This window comes from Halichoeres trimaculatus, unplaced genomic scaffold (assembly GCF_033239565.1).
Source record: "Halichoeres trimaculatus isolate MK-OKI-2021-1 unplaced genomic scaffold, fHalTri1.1 fHalTri1_scaffold_16, whole genome shotgun sequence".
NCBI classification, from domain to species: domain Eukaryota; kingdom Metazoa; phylum Chordata; class Actinopteri; order Labriformes; family Labridae; genus Halichoeres; species Halichoeres trimaculatus.
The window spans coordinates 3,563,001-3,572,298 of record NW_027437194.1 but is presented as its reverse complement, the minus strand read 5'-3'; positions in this window follow the sequence as shown (position 1 = coordinate 3,572,298).

Below are 9,298 nucleotides of genomic sequence, written 5' to 3'. Positions count from 1 at the left end.
AAGTGACCCTACTTTCTACAGCACTTTTAATGCAGCGTAGCTGAGATGCTATCATACCATATAATTGCTATGCTATGAATGCATCCAACCAAACACCTAATCCAATCATTCATAGCCTTCAGTTCACTTAACTCCTGAATTAAGGAATATCTCAACTCTGGCTTTTTAAAATCTGATGGTTCATTTCAGGGGCCTTCAATGTTTTTTCAACCAAGGACCACCTAACTGATGGAGAGACGGAGCAAGGACCAAACTGGGCCCGGTATAACATAAAAACAAACCTTGTCAGTGTGAATTCAGGATTGAAAAAAATGAAAAATTTGTGAATAATTACTTGAAATTATGAAAAGTTACCTAATCAACCAAAAAAATGTCATGGACCCCATGCTGTGCTTTCATGGACCCCCCAGGGGCCGCGGACCTCCTGTTGAACACCCTAAGGTTTTAAATTTTAAACACAAGTTCAAGTAAAGATTTCAAATATGAATTGAAAATTACTGCTCTTATTGGCACTCACTGCTATGTGTGTAGGGCATTAAAGATTTAAAGGATCTCTGTCTGCTGATGGAAAAGGGTATTTGGCATATTTAGCTAGGTTGAATGTTTTTTTCATGAGCAAGAAAACAAGGAGTGACAAGATGCTGCTTCATCCCCACTTTACCTTATTTATTCCCATGTGGTGTTGCCAGGTTTAAGGACATGGAGTCGCTTTGTTTTTTGTAACAGGGGAACTTATTTGCATACATAGTTGGCCACCTGCACACACAGACCCACTGACACATGGTTCCCCCTCGTTTTTTTCCCACCCATCATCCTCTATCTTCCTCCTCCTCTTTCCATCCAGCAAATGTTTAAATTACACGACCAAGTAAGCAAGATTAATTAAAATGATAATCTACAGGCTGAATTTATTTCACAGTCAGCGAGGCGTCTCTTTGAAATTGCTGCGCACATTTTCAAAGTCAAAGTGGGGTGTTGACCTATTCATCTGCTTTAGTCATTAGCCCAATTTAGAACGTGCCAACAATGAATCCTGATGATATTCAAAGACACTCAGTGCTATGATATGTTTTATTATTGTGACACATGTTAATGACACATAGTTAAGGCTGGATTCTGGACGCTGTGCCGGTTTACATAGAGAAAAAAAAGTTGTGAGGATGTAAATGATTTCTTTAAAGGAGATGGTCAACGGCCTTGATGTTTTCATCCTGCAGTCTTATGGTCCATTACACCATCTAATAAAACCCTTGTAGTTTGATGTTGCCCTGCTCTTTTATCAAATTTATTTCCTGTTTTGTTTTCATTTTTTTGCTGAATTTGTTGCAGATTTTTTAGGATTTGGGGTGCTTTGCATAACATATGTAATAGGCTGTTTTTCTTCCTCACTAGCAAGAAAGAATCGATCGAGGAATCAATGTAATTTATTTATCTATTTTTGTAAAGATGCTTAAAAAAGCCACATAAAGAGACCATTTGTATTACTGGCTGCAAATCAAATGGTTTGACAGACAACAATTTCTTATGTTCATTTTGATTAGCATGTTCTGATACCATCTGTTAGCGCTGTGCTGCCAGCCACCCTCCCATCGTTAAGCACAGCCTACCATGGAAAGTTGTGAGGAACTAAATTGTCCACTGATCATGACCAATTCACCTGAACTTGTGCTGTTTCCTCCACTGGCAGCTTGTTTTCTGAAATTAAGAAGTCATAATATTAAATCATTTTTACTAAAATCTTTCTGTCTTTGGTTGTCTTTGCACTGAGTCTTTTAACAAAGCATCAGATTTCATTAATCAGACATGGACTAAGCTCTCGAGTGAGTGGAATACTCTGTGAAACAGCTTTTTGCTTGGACTAACAAACCAAAGAGGTCGTGCAGTCCAGCATCGGATAACTTTCTATGGTGACCTTGTGTGACCTTGACCATCAACCCTTAGAAGGCCTGGACTAAAGTGGCAGTCTGGTGAGGAAAATTAAAAAATAAAACCTGCCTGAGCCCTCTCCACTCCTTGTCCTGTCTAGCATTTGTGTAATTGTGACGTGGCTCTGGGGAAACCAGGGGAGGCTGGAAAGAGCTGCTCTGGTTCTGCTCTGCTCCCTGCAACTCTCTCCTGGTCACTGTTGCTATCATCCCCCAACCTGTTGATATGGCTGCTGCTTTTCAACACTGTTCTCCACATGACTGACTTTCTACACCTCAAGGTTCTCACCAGAGACTGCTGCATGGCTTCCTTTATTCTTTCACCACAACCAACTCTTTCCCTCAATAGCCCTCAGTTTGCTCCTCCATTACCCCAGTTGTAATTCTGCCTTGCAGCTCCCTCTACTGGCCTTAACTGTTACTGCAGATTGGACACCTCCAGCAAACACCCTATTTATGTAACCTTTGCCATCATAACTCTGGCCATTGTTACTTTCTAATGTTTCTTTCAGTAACCTGAAATGTCCATACTACCTCATACCAACGTGGAAGTATTACATGTATTAAGCTGATTGGTGGTTAGCCCAAGTCATAATCAAGACTTAGCATCTCATAATTATGACCTACTTTTAAAAAAGAAAGAAAGAAAAACTCTTTATTTTTTCATTTATTTTCTTTTTTATTGCTTTTCCTTTTTTTTTTTTTTTTAACTTTCCAAGTTTTTTTCATTTTATTGTTTTCTTTTTACCGAAATGAGCCTCCATACAAGACTGGCAACAACAAAAACAACAACATCAACAAAGGTTAAAAGGTTAACAAGGAAATTGATGGTTAGCCCTAATTGATAATTATGACTTAGCATCTCAAAATTGTGTCTTATTTTGAAAAAAAAAAAAAAAAAAAAAAAAAAAAAAAAAAAACATCTCATAATATTGTCCTTATTTAAAAAAGAAACTCTTAATTCTTTAATGTATTGATTTCTTTTGTTTCTTGTTTTTTTTTCTTTTCTTTTACTTTTACTTTTTTAATTATTATATTTTTATTTTTCCTTTTTTAAGTTTTATTTTATTGTTTTCTTTTTCCTGAAAAGGGCTTCTATACATAATTTGCAACTACAACAACAACAAAAAAGGTTAAAAGGGATATTGGTGGTTAACCAAAGTCATAATAATGACTAAGCATCTCATAATTATGACTTACTTTGAAGAAGAAAAAAAAAAATATATATATATTTTTTAATATTTTATTCTTTTCTTTTCTTTTTTTCTTTTTCTGTGTTTTTTTTTCTTACTTTTACTTTTTTTTTTTTAATTGGTTTCTTTTTACTGAAATGGGCTTCCATACATAACTGGCAACAACAACAACAACAACAACAACAACAACAACAACAAAAGGTTAAAATGGACAAAGTGCATTTAGCTCTGTTTGATGTTATCTATCACATCAAGTCCATTTCTTGGGATTTTATAATCCACCAATGTGGTGATAATAAATGATTTAGCAGAAATACTGTTTTAAGTTAATGCAAACATCAGTGGGGAAACTGAAATAATGAAAATACAGCTGTGATTGTTTGATGGTAAATAAATGAATGGCAGTGAGATTTTAAAGATGGGACGTAAAAAATGAATTTGGAAACACATTAGACAGAAACCCTTTAAACACAGCACAGTGCTCCAGAGAAGGGCAATAAACTGATTTTTAACACTGGCAAAAAGTAACCCCAAAGTCAGGCTGGAGTCTATGTGTTTAAACAAACTCCAGAAATGTCAGTCTTTTCACTCTTTTTCATGAGAAGTTTAGTTACACAACACTCCTACTGGTTATAGGTGTCCCCACACAGATATGTAAAGTCATGTTAAAATGTCTCAGAAAATGAGTGCTGCAGTGTGAGTCGTTTTATGATCTCCAATAAGAAACAGTCCTCTGGGAGGAAGCCAGGAAGGAGATATCTCCAACCAGATCCTCGGGGCCAGAGTGTGGAAACAGTTTGTCTCAATACCATCTAATCAAAAAGTGTAAGAGTATTAAAAGTTGAGGAAAGGGGGAAAAGTTAATTCAGGCTGGAGGATGCAGAGTTTATGTGAACACACAGCGGGGTCTGGTCTTAACGGCTGTTAGGATGAGGGCACTTAAATCGGAGGGGGCAGATGGTTTATGAGCAGGCTGGTCTCTCCTCAGAGGATGAAGTCTCAGTTATTCACTGGTCATTTTAAAACCACAAGAGTGGGATGGGATTTATGTGAATTTATACGCGCGTTAGCCAGATAAAGACACTTTCTGACACTTTCTGGGGTGGGTTAACCGACCTAACCCGGCTGTGGTTTGGGGGGCGACAAACATCGGCATTCCTGGCACATTGCCCTGTCTGGACTTCATGCACCGTAGGGAAAGGAACTGTCCAATTAATTCCAGAGAAGCAGAGTCTCAACATGTTAAATGAGCATAATTACATAATTAAGATGAGAGAAACATACGGTTAAAGCAGGAAGATAGCAGAGTGCTAACAGGTGACAGCAGCTGTGGGGGCGAGGTGTACGGTAAAGGCCAGGCCTGAAGCGAAGAGGCCATTGGGAGCATGGGAGTCGTCCCTGTGGCCCGGCCTGCTAATTGGCCCGCCGGCCAAAATCTACGCTGCACATCTGTGACTCAGACTCTCAAGTGAAGATGGACAGTGAAGGATCAAAGAAGAGGAAGTCGAGCAGAGAAAGAAAAACATAAAAGAAGGGTCCAGTCAAGGATGCTGCATGTTTAAGATCCAAGATATGTGTTTTCATTTTAAGCTAAGCTAATCCAGGTCAGGGGTGGGTCCTGATGACATTTAATGTCTAATGACACCAAAGATCACATATTTACTTTAAACAAAATCGATTATCTTTTTTTTTCTAGAATAATATTCAATTCAACAATTTAGTGGATGAAATTACTTTAAAGTCTGGGACGCCAGTTTCCGACACCTGGATCTTCAGAAACTTGACATAGTAACAGCTTGGGTTCAAGGTTTAAAGACAAAGGCTGTGTTTACATGCAGTCATTAACCCGTTCATGTTCCGAATATTAGCAACAACCCACAGCCATGTTAACGCCAATGACTCTTTTAAAAAAAACGGAATATGTTCACAAAGGGTTACGGCCACGTTTGCCGATCTTTGAGCCTGTTGGTAAAAAAGTTATGATTCTTTCAGCCTCATGTTATTCGGGTAGGACTAGAGAATGATTTGGGGAAAGACTGTAGATTTTTGTCTTTTCTTTAACTGTGGTTAATGTTGCTGCTCTTACAGTCTATGAGGCCCATTGCGTTAGAGCGCTACACTTTGGCCGATACCATTGAAAGTGGTTGTCGTCTAAAATCTTATCAAATATTAAATGATCAAAAAGCAACCAAATCTGCTTTACGACACAGAGTAACAGTGCTATATCCGTATAGTAAAAGTTATTTACCAACTTTTGTAATTTAAGGCCACCCAAAAGTGGAATCCTGGCTCAGAGTCTGTAGATATCGGACATTGTGTATCATGGAGCCCTAAGATTTATCACAAATTCTGGATTTCTGACTCATCACTGTACTTAAGTTCATGTCGTCTTGGACAAATGTTTTCATTTACAAAGCCAACCTTTGCTAAATTAGTTTGTTGTACCTAGAGTCCAAACTGAATCTGTTTCTTTTGCGTGGAATAACCTGCAGACTGAATTTAAACTGCTAAACTTAGCGTCTCTGAATGTTTTCAAATCAGTGGTGATGACGCTGGAATACAGACTTCCTGAATGTCACTGTTTGAATTGATGACTTCCTGACCTATTTGTCCTGCACTGAGTCGGTGTGACTGTTTGCTGTAACTGAGTGATGCTGCCAATCTTGTCCAGGTCTCCTTTGAAAAAGAGATTTTCTGATCTCAACAGGACAAACCTAGTGAAATAAAGGTTGAATTAAAAATAAATGAATATGGATTGCCAAATCTGTTCTTCGAATAGGTGGAGTAGCAGCAGTGAAGGTTTAGCACCAGTTAGGCAAGAGCCTTTTCCAATGGAAACAATGAAAGTGACACTGAAGAAAAGCAACATATGGTTATTTTTACCTTCTTTCCCAATTAACTACCACCAACAACAAAACCGCTCCCTGTTGTGCTCAGTGTGCCTTGCGTTTCGAAAGTCTGACAGTGAAAGTCTATTTATGAAACGAGTCATGCAGGCATGGGAGCATGTCCATCAGAGAACAGAGGAGCACAAAGGGGTCAGAGTCCATAGGAAGAGTGCAGGAGCCTGTTTCCTTAGGGCTTAAAAAATGGATATCAGTGGCATTATGGGTGAGAAACAAATATCAGCACATCAAGAGCAGGTCAGGGAGAAGAGAAAGGTTATGGAATTCATTACAGTTATTAGCAAAGTAATGGGAAAGTGAGGTCCTAGCCACAGGGGAAATGGGTCGGCTCCTCCTTGACCCAACCTTAGACCCTGGCAATTTCCTGGAAGTGGTGTTGGTGTGGCATTGATGTGAGGTACAGCTTTAAAAGTGCGACAGTGACTGCATCAAGGAAAGTGGAAGAAGTTCACTTAATACTTAATTATCCAGATGATTGGTGTGATCAGGACCCAATTCAAGAAAAGAGTGACGCTGAAGTTAGGAGGCAGGGATGTTTCAGGAGCCAAAGCCAGAGACCACAAAGAACTACTCACCAAGAATGAAACTGTCATCAATACACCAATGATTTTTAAACAGATGCCCTCTATCTTAAAACACTTTCATCCAAGTCACATGGATCTTTAAAGAGCCAAGTCCTTGGTGATGGGATCTGAAAGAAGTGTGCCAGAGACTTTGATGGTGAAGAGGGCAGTAGATGCTCTTGTTGAGTAAGCCAATGGCTTTCCTCGAGAGCAGCTGACCTGCTAATGCTGGAGTTCAAACAGCTCTCCCAACAAATCAACTGACAATAAAAAAAATAAAAAAAATCTTTAAACATTGCATTGTTATTTGGCTCTGAAAAAGCAGAAAAAGCTGTGTGGCTGGAGTCCATTGCTTGTCCAGGAAATGAGCCTTCCTTCAGTTTAATCTGAAATTTCCTGCATACCTTTGATAAATCCCAAAGGTGTGAGTAAGCAGATGGCTGGAGGTGAGGTGTGAAGCGGTTGGGTGGTAAAAAGATGGGCAAAGACCAGATACAGACTGAAGACTTCAGATTACCGTTCATTTAGTGTTAGTGTTGTCAGCTGGTGATTGAAGGAGCATGGGGGGATTTTCTTGGTAGTTAATCTTGTTTCACGGGTTTATGGATTTCATGTGTGGGTCCTGGTTGCCAAACGTTATACATGGTGTCAACTAACCAATGGTGATCTAGATCTGTATCTAAATGATCTGGACATCTGCTGGCTGTGGTTAAACCATGGATGAAAAACTTAGTGTTTTCTCGTTTTAAGACAAAAGTTAAATCCATATTCTGAAAGGCTGATCATCAAAAGTTAGAACAAGTAACAAACAACTTTATTGACCCTTCATTTCTGGATAGTCTGTTCAAGAAACATTTGCAAACTGATTGTTTCTAAATGCATACTGACATTGGCTCACCAAAAACCCCAAATGCAGTGGCAGATCCCTGACAAAGAGTTGCTTGGGAGGATTGATATCCCAAAGAAAGACCTGATAAATTAGGACAACTGATGGAGAAATGAAACACAGGGACTGAGGGAAAGGAAAGGGGTTAATAACCAACTGTAACACTGAACCAGACAAAGGACTCTCATACAAAACTCGAAGTTGGTCGCAAATCCAAAGTCTGTTCCATCAGAAAATTGGTCTATACACGAACAGACAGAAGTATCCAAATCAGCCGGCAAAAACTAAGTCAAAAATACAAAACTGGCTCGATAAAAACTAGGGAACAAAGGGAAGCTTACGAGAACAAAAAAGGCAAACAGGCAAGGAAGGAAAGACCTGGGAAGTTACGAATTATGAGATAAAAATTCATAATTTATAAGATAAAAAAAGTCTAAATTATTAGAAACTAAAGTCATTATCATAAAATTGTAGAAAGAAGACACCTTACCAAAGAGAGAGTAGTAGCTTTACTTTGAAGTTTCCTCTAGCTGGTGTTTCATATAATAGAGAAATGGATCGTGAGACTTTTTATCTCATAATTTCAACAACACATAAGGTAAGTAACAAAATTAAACAGAAAGCACCAGAAAAGAAACACAAGAATGACTTAATACTAAAATAAGAAACTTAACAAAATCTGTCGACATGACACCAACTACTGACATTTTCTTTCTGTCATCTTTGGGAAATTATTAAAATATCATTCCACACACCTAAACAGACGTGTTCGTTTTCATTTGTCAGAGCTCTCGCCTTTCTTATCAGTGACGACAAAAACGCCTGTGAGATAAAGTCATAGCAGAAAAAGGAGAAAAGATAAAACATGTCAACAAAATTTGATATGACTGAAAAACCTTAAAGAGAGTGAAAATATGTGGAAGAAAAGAGTCAAGACGGTTTGAGTTGCAGGTGCCAGCAAAGGCACCAGGCACTAAAAAAAAACCTGTCAAGATAAACTTCTTTTTTTTTGCTAACCAAAGGGGTTCAAGGGTCCAGGACTGAGCCTCTTCAGTCTGTTCAGTCTCTGTCTACTGGATCCTGTCTGCTCACAGCAGGTGAAGCTCTTCCAATGTGGCGTTGGTGTCTGGTGTTAGCTCTGTTAGCCATGTCTGTGAATAGCATGATGCTACTTCTGGTATTCTCTCTGTTGCTGGGTTAGCACGGCTAGCTCGTCCATCTTATTGGAGATAGATCTTATGTTCCCAATAACGATGGATGGAAGGACAGGTCCATGTCGTCACTTCTTAGCTCACACCTGAGAACCAGCACGTCGTCCTCACCTCCTTCTCCTCACCTTGTAGGAAACATCCGGCCTTGCACCAGTTAGCATTGACATGCTACAGGCTGCTAACAGCTGATTTCACATGTAAATAACACAACCATGGTTACATGTAGGATCTCCAGACAAACACAGGAGCAAAAAGACAAACCAGTTTGGTGTCCATGACCAACAAATGAGCCATACAAAGTAATGATCCACTCCAAATGCAAAAATGACAAAAAAGATACAAAAAAAAACATCCATAGTCACCATGTTTGTTTTTGAGTTTTCTGTTGTCACAAACTTTTGACCCTTGGCTGCTCCCCCTGGTGGATGTATTGGTTAACTGCAATGCCAACTTAAAGAACATATGGAAGTATAAGAGCAGTGATGGTAACATTGTTTGAAAGAGTTTGGAGCATAGCAGCACAAAACAGTGTACCCCGCTAATACATCCAAAGAAGAAGAAACCCAGGACATGGTTAACAAAGAGCAACGATGGGAGACATCCAGTAATTCGTC